The sequence below is a fragment of the Lethenteron reissneri genome, chromosome 62, assembly GCF_015708825.2.
Source record: "Lethenteron reissneri isolate LAM-NWPU_2019-01 chromosome 62, ASM1570882v1, whole genome shotgun sequence".
Lineage (NCBI taxonomy): Eukaryota > Metazoa > Chordata > Hyperoartia > Petromyzontiformes > Petromyzontidae > Lethenteron > Lethenteron reissneri.
In genome coordinates, this window is record NC_083840.1 from 1,439,426 (window position 1) to 1,451,958 (window position 12,533).

Below are 12,533 nucleotides of genomic sequence, written 5' to 3' on the forward strand. Positions count from 1 at the left end.
GTTGTTAAAGGAATAAATGGTGCATCTACAGTAAAACCTTGGATTGCGAGTAACTTGGTCTGCGAGTGTTTTGTAAGACGAGCAAATTTTTAAATAAATATTAATATGATAAACGAGCGAGGTCTTGCAATACGCGCAGTACGTGTACGCTTTGTCTGCCAAGCGTCACGTTATCACGACTGATATACGAGTGCTTTGGATTATAAAAACACGTTTCCAGAACGAATTATGCTCGCAATCAAGGTTATGTATTTGCACTGCAATATAGTTTGTAATTTTTAAACCTTAAGAAATGCTATGCACTTGGGAAATCAAGCATTTGAAGCTTAGGGGGCAGCTTTTAAAGTCCTGTCTACAGCCACAAAAGGGGGGGGGGTAATGCCTTTAAACTGGAGGGGGCAAAAGGAAAATGCAATACATGCAATGAAAGATCGAAAGAGAAAATTGCAGTGCAGAAGGCTTTTATTCAGTCGGCCACAATTATTCTCAGAACATTTGATCAAAAATGCTGCTCATTTCTCAGTAGCACGGGCGGTCATTTTGGTGTAGGTGAGTCCCTTGTAGACGCCACTCAGGGGCACGTCAAAGAGAGCGCCGTTCATGCAGGTGATGCGCAGCAGGGCCGTGTACGGGAGGTCGATGTTTGCACGCCCGATGCTGGCGACAACGGTGACGGTCTTGTGTGGAGGGACAGAGACGGGGAACGTGAGAGTTTCCGTCCGCTCCTCAGATTCCTCCAACGAGTGCGTGGTCTCAGAGCTCAAGGTGAAGCTGAACCCGGTCTCCACCTCCATAATTAAGGGAATGCCTGCAGACACCTTCAGGCTGAAAGTGGACTCGATTTTGTTGGTCGTAGACCACGACGACTTTTTGGTTATCGTCTTGGAGCTCTCGAAGGTGTGAGACTGCACGACGCTGGTGTCGTTGATGTACTCCATGTCTTTAATCTCCTCCATCTGCACGTTAGGCAGAACCTGGTGCATGGTTGGGTACTTCATGTTCTGGATCACCGACGACTTGACAGCATTGATGAAAAGGAAGCCCATGGAGTCGATGTCGGCCCCCGCTCGGCCCTGAACGCCCAAGCAGATGCCAGAGCCCACGTCGATCTTGTACTCGGTTTTGAGCCCCCAGTCCGTCATCTTGGCGAAGAACTCGCGGTTGCGGCTCGTTCTGAACTTGATGGCACCCAGACGCGTGCCGGCCCCATTGCCCCACAGGGAGAGCTGCGACATGAACTCGCCCGACTGGAATTCAAACTGCTGAGCAGAGAAGTCCACGGTGCCGAATTGCTGCCTTCGCCCGTCAGTCAGCCACACCTCCACACCCCTCACTTGCCAGCCTCCGACGCTCACGGAGAGTTTCTGCAGCGTGGCCGCATTGCTCCCCCCATCAAACGAGAACGCATTTCCACCTTGGCCTCCAATGATGTGCAGCGTAAGTGGGTACGACATTGTCTACCTGGAAGAGACAGAAGCAAGGGAGAGCGTGGCACGCAAGTTTAAATGGAAGGCACCTTCTAGAAGTAAATCGTGATAAGTGTTTTTTTACACTTTAAGTATGCAAAAATAAACTCTACGCCAAGATTGTACAAATCAAATGCCTTTTAGGATTTGGCAATATCTTTATAGCAAATTTGAGAAAAAAGTGTACACGTCATAACCCACCACTCAAATAGAAATTAAGCTTTAGGCACAAGTGCGCACATGCTCTTGGAACTGCGAGGCAGAGGAGCAGCAAAACGCAGCTTCAGTTTTTGCTTTCGCTCCCCATTTGAAGCGCCGCAATAATCACGTGGGATATGAAGCATTCCACAACACCACAGTAGCTCATCATTCAGTAGCGGCAGAACGAGTGCCACACGCTACATTTGTGACAAGCAGGACAAATACCTCTGTTCTTCGAAAAAGCAAAGCTCCGACAGGCAATCCAGGCACTCGGCTGCAGTCGACCTACACGGATCATAGGAAGACGCAGACAGATGAAGGTGGTGTGGGGAAACGAGATTAAACCCTACAAGCCAAGAAAACCAAGTTTGCAGATTCTAATGCAGGATCCACCCTGGTGAAAAATGCCTCACAGAAGTCTGTTAGAGGGCCAGCACAATCCAGATAGCCAGGCGTTGAATAGTATTAGGCTTGGGGCAATACATGATAGGACTGTTTGCAAAACGTGGTCAAATTAGACAAGTTTCACATAATTTTAAATGGATTTCGGCCAATTGCCATGAAATATCAAATAAAACGTTGAAGCGTAGTCGGCTTCTTGCACACACCTCAAATTTCAGGTCAATTAAAAAAGTTTCCCCATTTCTTAGAAACTATGCTACAAACCCAAATACAACATTCTTAAAATGTGGCAACTAGCCAGAGCAAGTGAGAATATGGAACGGTCGCGCTGGGAGCGGTTCAAGTAAAATGTGGGAGACCAAGTCAGCAAAAACTTTAATTTCATTACTGAAAACCAATACACAACGGCAGAAGCCCATAATTAACGCAGGTTAGGAAAAAATTAACCCGTAGAAAAAAGTTTTTTACTATGAATCCTTTATATGCGTGGCATCGGTTTTATTTTTAGTCATTTCTGTTTTTCTTGAGTAAGAGTTTCATTTTTATAGTGTGTCGACACACATCCATAATAATTTTCTGTGTTTAGGAAAAATACGATTGTGTTGAGAATTTTTTTTTCTCCCCTTAAAAAGTGGAAAATTTTGGATAAAAATGTTTTCACGAAAATTAATTGTCACGCACAACGAGTCGGTGTGCAAAATGTCAGCACGATTGGATCACGGGAAGTGGGTTAAAAAAAACGACCAAAAGATTTACACGGTTGTAAGCGCGCAAGCAAGCAAGTGAACTTAATATAAAGGATTTAAAAAAACGCAACCAAAACGTGCCCAACTACATCCAACAGGGTCTGAAAAGAGAGCACAACTGCAAATCCTTACGAAACCACTGCAACGTAGGTACCCCCACCCACCACCCCGCCGCTTACCTAGGCAGTCACCTCCGTGAAGAGCAGACGTTTTGTGTCGATCGCGCCCTCCTTTATATACACGCGAGCATACGCCACGTGGTACAATAAAGCGATCGTTCATTCCCATCCGCGGACAATCATGGGGGAGGGGAAATCATCGTGAGACACTCAGAACTCCGACTCACTAATTGGATGATGTGTGGAACTTCCTCTGCGCGTGCCCATTTTACGTGAGACGTCGCTAATTACACTGGTTAACAAAAAAAAATCATTTTTTTCTGGCCTGGACTTTTGCAGCTGTTTTAGACTAATTTCAGGGTGCTGATTCCAAACCTGATCTCAGATTTGCTCTATCACATCTCATTTTATGCTATCGGCATACCCCATTTTCATAGATTTTACCCGAAATTAACTCTGTCACTTATGATTGCAAGTTGTTGCGAGTCAGTGACTGCTTTAGTGTTAAAATATGGTGCTGTATTTTTATGATAGTGTGTTTATAGTATAATTTTATGTAGATATCCACACTGATTTAATATTTTTCTTCTGCCGTTTTTATTGAAAATTCAATATTTGATATCTCAAAAACCTGATGTGATAGACAAAAACTGATGCCACATTTGGAATCAGCACCCCAAAATTACCTTACAACCGTTGGAATACCTCGCGCCAGAAAAAGTGTGTTGACCAGTGTAATCCAAGCCACGGGTTTTGGCGCCGAATGAATGCAATCACGGTTCCGATACGAGTCTGTTGAGAGTTAATCGAGGGAGTTTCACGTCACCTGGCATAATTACGCGCTTGTTCCTCCGTCCATCTTCACCTCCAGGCCAATCACTGCGAGCCAATTACCGCGAGGATTCGCTAATTGCATGGGTGGTCGTTCGGCGCACGCGTGCTCATTGTGTGACCCGCCGTTCATCAGCCGAGCTACAGGCACGCGCCTTGTTAACGCAATCACGGTCCCAATACGAGACCTTGATAGTCAATTGAGTTGTGGATTCAAGTGATTTCAGAGTTTTTGTTTAAACTTTTTAACGTGGCCCCAACGTAAAAGGTCAAATTAGCCTAACTACCATCGCCATCTTGAAATGCATAGTGTTGATGAGTGCCACATTAAGTAATGACCTTTGAACTGTACGTGCTTCTGGTCAATTTCTACGGTTACTATTTTAACACCGTAGGCTTTCGTGACCAATACCATCCATAATACGGGTTTATTTTTTTAGATTGCGTAAATATATAAATGCGTCGTGAAACCCGCGACCAACTTACAAAGCAAATTAGTAAGTTTTGTTACGTAAACAGAACATGCCAATTCGTTCATAGTACAGCACTAGTGTATAGTGTAGTGTATAGTGTAGTATACTAGTACAGCACTAGTGTATAGTGTAGTGTATAGTGTAGTGTGTAGTGTATAGTGTAGTATACTAGTACAGCACTAGTGTATAGTGTAATGTATAGTGTAGTGTATAGTCAAGTCACTAGACTATACACTACACTATACACTAGACTCTAGTGTATAGTGTAGTGTATAGTGTAGTATACTAGTACAGCACTAGTGTATAGTGTAATGTATAGTGTAGTGTATAGTGTAGTGTATAGTGTAGTGTATAGTGTAGTGTATAGTGTAGTAAACTAGTACAACACTAGTGTATAGTGTAATGTATAGTGTAGTGTATAGTGTAGTATACTAGTACAGCACTAGTGTATAGTGTAATGTATAGTGTAGTGTATAGTGTAGTGTATAGTGTAGTGTATAGTGTAGTATACTAGTACAGCACTAGTGTATAGTGTAATGTATAGTCTAGTGTATAGTGTAGTGTATAGTGTAGTGTATAGTGTAGTATACTAGTACAACACTAGTGTATAGTGTAATGTATAGTGTAGTGTATAGTGTAGTATACTAGTACAGCACTAGTGTATAGTGTAATGTATAGTGTAGTGTATAGTGTAGTGTATAGTGTAGTGTATAGTGTAGTATACTAGTACAGCACTAGTGTATAGTGTAATGTATAGTCTAGTGTATAGTGTAGTGTATAGTGTAGTGTATAGTGTAGTATACTAGTACAACACTAGTGTATAGTGTAATGTATAGTGTAGTGTATAGTGTAGTATACTAGTACAGCACTAGTGTATAGTGTAATGTATAGTGTAGTGTATAGTGTAGTGTATAGTGTAGTATACTAGTACAGGACTAGTGTATAGTGTAATGTATAGTGTAGTTTATAGTGTAGTGTATAGTGTAGTGTATAGTGTATTGTGTAGTGTATAGTAGTGTATAGTGTAGTGTATAGTGTAGTGTATAGTAGTGTATAGTGTAGTATACGAGTACAGCACACCGGTGGATTGGAGAGCAACGCCACAACATTTACAATCTGAGTACGACGTTTCGCCAATCATTACAACTAGCTGCATCACGCGCCAGCCAGATTTGTGGATACATCTTCCTGTTACGTTCCTTAAATAGATAGGTAGATGTGATAACATCACTTGTGAGGCCTTCTTACGCGAATTGAGGGGGGGGGGGGGTGGTTAAGGAATTCGTATAAATGACTATGGGTATCCATTGCAGGTTGGGTTATTTATATGGTACTCAACGTACATTAATAATGCTATCTATGCAAGCTAAATGTTCATGTTCCTCCTGTCGATTGTGTGCACTACAATAGACGTCCCTGTTATTGCTCAACGGTGATCACCGTTGCAGTATTGCGACCTGTATAGGCTTGCATTTAAACAATGTGTTATTTGGTGATTCGCTTCCAAGAAGCACTAAGGCGGTAGCTATCCGAACAGTTACAATTATTTAAATTTCTCTCAATTTCGATAGATTCTCGAATTTGTCTTGGCCAATAGAAACTAGTTTTGCACCCTTGGAACTAATTTGTTCAATTGTGGAATGCTTTGATGTTGTCTGCCGGCTGAGTCTCCCTTGAAAAATAACGTGTCACCTCAGGGTGTTTTAGTCGGGAACTAACCAACTGATTCTGTGTTTTTTTTTTTATATCAAATACATTCAAATGGAACGACATGATCCAAATCGACGTATTGAGGATGTGGGAAAGGTTGCATGTAGTTAATCAACTAAACAGATGAAACATACTTTCATGTCTGGTCTCATTTCTTCATCATGTGACTTTCTAATGTCACTGTACAATTGCGAAACCATAATGCTTAATAATCGTTTCCAGTTTCGATTTAAAGCATTCGTGACTGCAGGGATTCATCTTCTTGGTTCTTTCGGTAAAGTCACGTAGAAGGGAAATAATAAAATAATAAAAATAGAAGGGAAGTAATAAAATAATTAAAATAAAACATAATAAAATAATATTTTATTATGTTTTATTTTAATTATTTTATTACATAATAAAATAATATTTTATTATGTAAAATAATATTTTATTATGTTTTATTTTAATTAAAATAATATTTTATTATGTTTTATTTTTATTATTTTATTACTTCCCTTCTACGTGACTTTACCGAAAGAACCAAGAAGATGGATCGTTTCCAGTCTTAATGGGGTGGAGCGGATATTCTTCACACCAAAACGCAGAGACAGGGAAGGGTTACAGTCCTTTTATTCCACGACCATCCCACACAGCTCCCTCCATGTACCTTAACATCTTAATCCACATATCTCTCCTCTATTCACTCTTGCCGACATCCCCTATCATCTCCATGGCCCCTCTCTCATTCCCTCCGCTCACACCTCTCAATTTCTCAGCCACAATTCTCCGTCTTCACATCTCAGGGTTTAATCTCGGTAAAACTCGGTACAGGGATTGACGTCGTCGATGCTATTTTTAATTAACCACACCAACGACAAGTCGAATAGCGTCCCTTTCTCATCTGTGGGCTCAGTTGCAACTAAATGCAGCAAGCGCAATGGCGGAATTTAAAGTGTGACCAGCGTGGTTGTCTTACAAAACACGTTCCTTCGGAGTGGGCAGGTAGGAACTTGGTTGGACAGCGCATTCGTGCACGACAGACAGACAAATAATCCCTGGTGGGCAGTGTGGAACCTGTTGTTCCTACCTGTATGATTGTAGCGTATCGTGTCGTGTATAGTGTAGTGTGTAGGTTAAACGTTGAGTTTTATAAGGGCACCACGGGGTGACCAGCCCCTCCCCACCCAGCCCCACCCCTCCCAGCCCCACTCTCCCCACCCAGCCCCTTCCCACCCTCCTCCCCACCCAGCCCCTCCCCACCCTCCCCACCCAGCTCCTTCCCACCCTCCTCCCCACCCAGCCCCTCCCCACCCTCCCCTCCCCACCCAGCCCCACCCTCCCCACCCAGCCCCTCTCCACCCTCCCCACCCAACCCCTCCCCACCCTTTTTGACACTTTTTTACTGACTGGCCGTGTCGGGTGGTGGAGGGTTACGACACATTTATAAATAACGCGATCTAACCCAAAAACGTTTATTATGAAGATATATTCAAGTTTGCTTTGAAAAGCCATCTCTTTAAAGTGGCCTTCCCTCGGTTTGCTCGGTTGCCCCTGGGTTCTGTTGTTGTTTCCTGCTTTTCGTGCATTGGCGCATCGAGCTCCTAGGATGGAATGAGAAATAAATGAACCTTATGGCGAGACCCGGGGTCCCATAAGCCCCCGGCTCTCTCGCATGAACTGCGTTGCGACGTCATTTTATGTCTGTTGGAGGCGAACGACGCGGCAATCTATTCCTCTCGACGAGTTCTACACGAAGCGCTTATCAAAGTTTTGTTTATGACTATGGCAATTTTGGCAACGACAGGGGCTTGGTGAAGAACGAGCGGATTGATTTCTGGTGGGTCGCGGCATTTATGTGCGAGGTGGGATGGAGTCGCCAAAAATAAATTAATTACGATTTTGCATTCTGTTTATTCGGGACCCGGGGGTCCCGCCATGAGGTTCAATTATACATTTGAATTATTTTGTCAGACGACTTCTCGCGACTCGGGCCAATGAGGAGACGGGCGAGATTTCATTCACAAAATGGAACTGGGGGAGGGTGGCTCCAATCATAAAATGGAAGCCTTGAAAAGAAAAACGCAGATCTTTTTGCCTCGTGTTTCTTTCAACATTCCCAGCCTGAAGGTGATTTCAGTTGGGGGTGGGAGGGGTGGGGCTGGTGGGTGGAGAGGGGAGGGTGGGGAGGGGCTGGGTGGGGAGCGTGGGGCGGGGCTGGGTGGTGAGGGTGGGGCAGGGTGATGTGGGGCTGGGTGGGGTGGGGCTGGTCACCCCGTGGTTCCCTTATAAAACTCAACGTTTTACCTACACACTACACTTATACAGGTAGGAACAGCTTCCACACTGCCAACTAGGGATTATTTGTACGTCCGTCGTGCACGAATGCGCTGTCCAACCAAGTTCCTACCTGCCCACTCCGAAGGAACGTGTTTCCATGGCCCGTCTACTATTCTATCCCCTTGTTCTGGTCTCATTCTTAGCCACCAATTCCCCGTCTTCACATCAGGGTTACTGTCATCTCCGTACAGGGATTGTCAATTTCATTTATAATTAACCTCAATAAAAATAGAAATGTTAGGTCCCTTTTTCAGTTGTGAGCCAAGTTGCCACTAAATTGCAGCAAGCACACCCGTGGGATTGACAGTGTAACCAATGTGGTTGTAAAATAAAACAGGTCCCTGCGGGGTGGGCTGGTAGGAACGAATAACCAAAGAATACAAACAATGTATTATTACACTTGTTTAGCCAGGAAAGCCTCACCGAGTCAAGGTTTTTGTAGGGTCATGCCAAGTGTTTGCAGTAGGGGGCGATGTTGTTGCACCTAATCGGACGGACGATATAAGCTATTGTAGGCTGGTTCACTTCGTTCCTACCAGTACAAACGGAAAATGAATAGTTGCATATACCAGTAAAACCTTGGATTGCGAGTAACTTTGTCTGCGAGTGTTTTGCAAGACGAGCAAATTTTTAAATAAATATTAATTTGATAAACGAGCGAGGTCTTGCAATACGAGCAGTACGTGTACGCTTTGTCTGCCAAGCGTCACGTTATCACGACTGAGATACGAGTGCGTTGGATTATAAAAAACACGTTTCCAGAACGAATTATGCGCGCAATTCAAGGTTTTACTGTATTTGCACTGCAATATAGTTTGTAATTTTTAAACCTTAAGAAATGCTATGCAATTGGGAAATCGAGCATTTGAAGCTTAGGGGGCAGCTTTTAAAGTCCTGTCTACAGCCACAAAAGGGGGGGGGTAATACCTTCAAACTGGAGGGGGCAAAAGGAAAATGCAATACATGCAATGAAAGATCGAAAGAGAAAATTGCAGTGCAGAAGGCTTTTATTCAGTCGGCCACAATTATTCTCAGAACATTTGATCAAAAATGCTGCTTATTTCTCAGTAGCACGGGCGGTCATTTTGGTGTAGGTGAGTCCCTTGTAGACGCCACTCAGGGGCACGTCAAAGAGAGCGCCGTTCATGCAGGTGATGCGCAGCAGGGCCGTGTACGGGAGGTCGATGTTTGCACGCCCGATGCTGGCGACAACGGTGACGGTTTCGTGTGGAGGGACAGAGACGGGGAACGTGAGAGTTTCCGTCCGCTCCTCAGATTCCTCCAACGAGTGCGTGGTCTCAGAGCTCAAGGTGAAGCTGAACCCGGTCTCCACCTCCATAATTAAGGGAATGCCTGCAGACACCTTCAGGCTGAAAGTGGACTCGATTTTGTTGGTCGTAGACCACGACGACTTTTTGGTTATCGTCTTGGAGCTCTCGAAGGTGTGAGACTGCACGACGCTGGTGTCGTTGATGTACTCCATGTCTTTAATCTCCTCCATCTGCACGTTAGGCAGAACCTGGTGCATGGTTGGGTACTTCATGTTCTGGATCACCGACGACTTGACAGCATTGATGAAAAGGAAGCCCATGGAGTCGATGTCGGCCCCCGCTCGGCCCTGAACGCCCAAGCAGATGCCAGAGCCCACGTCGATCTTGTACTCGGTTTTGAGCCCCCAGTCCGTCATCTTGGCGAAGAACTCGCGGTTGCGGCTCGTTCTGAACTTGATGGCACCCAGACGCGTGCCGGCCCCATTGCCCCACAGGGAGAGCTGCGACATGAACTCGCCCGACTGGAATTCAAACTGCTGAGCAGAGAAGTCCACGGTGCCGAATTGCTGCCTTCGCCCGTCAGTCAGCCACACCTCCACACCCCTCACTTGCCAGCCTCCGACGCTCACGGAGAGTTTCTGCAGCGTGGCCGCATTGCTCCCCCCATCAAACGAGAACGCATTTCCACCTTGGCCTCCAATGATGTGCAGCGTAAGTGGGTACGACATTGTCTACCTGGAAGAGACAGAAGCAAGGGAGAGCGTGGCACGCAAGTTTAAATGGAAGGCACCTTCTAGAAGTAAATCGTGATAAGTGTTTTTTTACACTTTAAGTATGCAAAAATAAACTCTACGCCAAGATTGTACAAATCAAATGCCTTTTAGGATTTGGCAATATCTTTATAGCAAATTTGAGAAAAAAGTGTACACGTCATAACCCACCACTCAAATAGAAATTAAGCTTTAGGCACAAGTGCGCACATGCTCTTGGAACTGCGAGGCAGAGGAGCAGCAAAACGCAGCTTCAGTTTTTGCTTTCGCTCCCCATTTGAAGCGCCGCAATAATCACGTGGGATATGAAGCATTCCACAACACCACAGTAGCTCATCATTCAGTAGCGGCAGAACGAGTGCCACACGCTACATTTGTGACAAGCAGGACAAATACCTCTGTTCTTCGAAAAAGCAAAGCTCCGACAGGCAATCCAGGCACTCGGCTGCAGTCGACCTACACGGATCATAGGAAGACGCAGACAGATGAAGGTGGTGTGGGGAAACGAGATTAAACCCTACCAAGCCAAGAAAACCAAGTTTGCAGATTCTAATGCAGGATCCACCCTGGTGAAAAATGCCTCACAGAAGTCTGTTAGAGGGCCAGCACAATCCAGATAGCCAGGCGTTGAATAGTATTAGGCTTGGGGCAATACATGATAGGACGGTTTGCAAAACGTGGTCAAATTAGACAAGTTTCACATAATTTTAAATGGATTTCGGACAATTGCCATGAAATATCAAATAAAACGTTGAAGCGTAGTCGGCTTCTTGCACACACACCTCAAATTTCAGGTCAATTAAAAAAAAGTTTCCCCACTTCTTAGAAACTATGCTACAAACCCAAATACAACAACATTCTTAAAATGTGGCAACTAGCCAGAGCAAGTGAGAATATGGAACGGTCGCGCTGGGAGCGGTTCAAGTAAAATGTGGGAGACCAAGTCAGCAAAAACTTTAATTTCATTACTGAAAACCAATACACAACGGCAGAAGCCCATAATTAACGCAGGTTAGGAACAAATTAACCCGTAAAAAAAAGTCTACTATGAATCGTTTATATGCGTGGCACCGGTTTTATTTTTAGTCATTTGTTTTTCTTGAGTAAGAGTTTCATTTTTATAGTGTGTCGACACACATCCATAATAATTTTCTGTGTTTAGGAAAAATACGATTGTGTTGAGAATTTTTTTTTCTCCCCTTAAAAAGTGGAAAATTTTGGATAAAAATGTTTTCACGAAAATTAATTGTCACGCACAACGAGTCTGTGTGCAAAATGTCAGCTCGATTGGATCACGGGAAGTGGGTTAAAAAAACGACCAAAAGATTTACACGGTTGTAAGCGCGCAAGCAAGCAAGTGAACTTAATATAAAGGATTTAAAAAAACGCAACCAAAACGTGCCCAACTACATCCAACAGGGTCTGAAAAGAGAGCACAACTGCAAATCCTTACGAAACCACTGCAACGTAGGTACCCACCACCCCGCCGCTTACCTAGGCAGTCACCTCCGTGAAGAGCAGACGTTTTGTGTCGATCGCGCCCTCCTTTATATACACGCGAGCATACGCCACGTGGTACAATAAAGCGATCGTTCATTCCCATCCGCGGACAATCATGGGGGAGGGGAAATCATCGTGAGACACTCAGAACTCCGACTCACTAATTGGATGATGTGTGGAACTTCCTCTGCGCGTGCCCATTTTACGTGAGACGTCGCTAATTACACTGGTTAACAAAAAAAAATCATTTTTTTCTGGCCTGGACTTTTGCAGCTGTTTTAGACTAATTTCAGGGTGCTGATTCCAAACCTGATCTCAGATTTGCTCTATCACATCTCATTTTATGCTATCGGCATACCCCATTTTCATAGATTTTACCCGAAATTAACTCTGTCACTTATGATTGCAAGTTGTTGCGAGTCAGTGACTGCTTTAGTGTTAAAATATGGTGCTGTATTTTTATGATAGTGTGTTTATAGTATAATTTTATGTAGATATCCACACTGATTTAATATTTTTCTTCTGCCGTTTTTATTGAAAATTCAATATTTGATATCTCAAAAACCTGATGTGATAGACAAAAACTGATGCCACATTTGGAATCAGCACCCCAAAATTACCTTACAACCGTTGGAATACCTCGTGCCAGAAAAATTGTGTTGACCAATGTAATCCAAGCCACGGGTTTTGGCGCCGAATGAATGCAATCACGGTTCCGATACGAG

The 12,533-nt window shown here is 44.1% G+C and overlaps 2 pseudogenes; both read right to left on the minus strand.

Annotated features, from left to right (window-relative positions):
• Nucleotides 1–512: 512 nt before the first annotated feature.
• Nucleotides 513–3,103, minus strand: LOC133358570 (aerolysin-like protein; annotated as a pseudogene).
• Nucleotides 3,104–9,324: 6,221 nt separating this feature from the next.
• LOC133358571 (aerolysin-like protein) lies at nucleotides 9,325–11,911 on the minus strand (annotated as a pseudogene).
• Nucleotides 11,912–12,533: the final 622 nt, after the last annotated feature.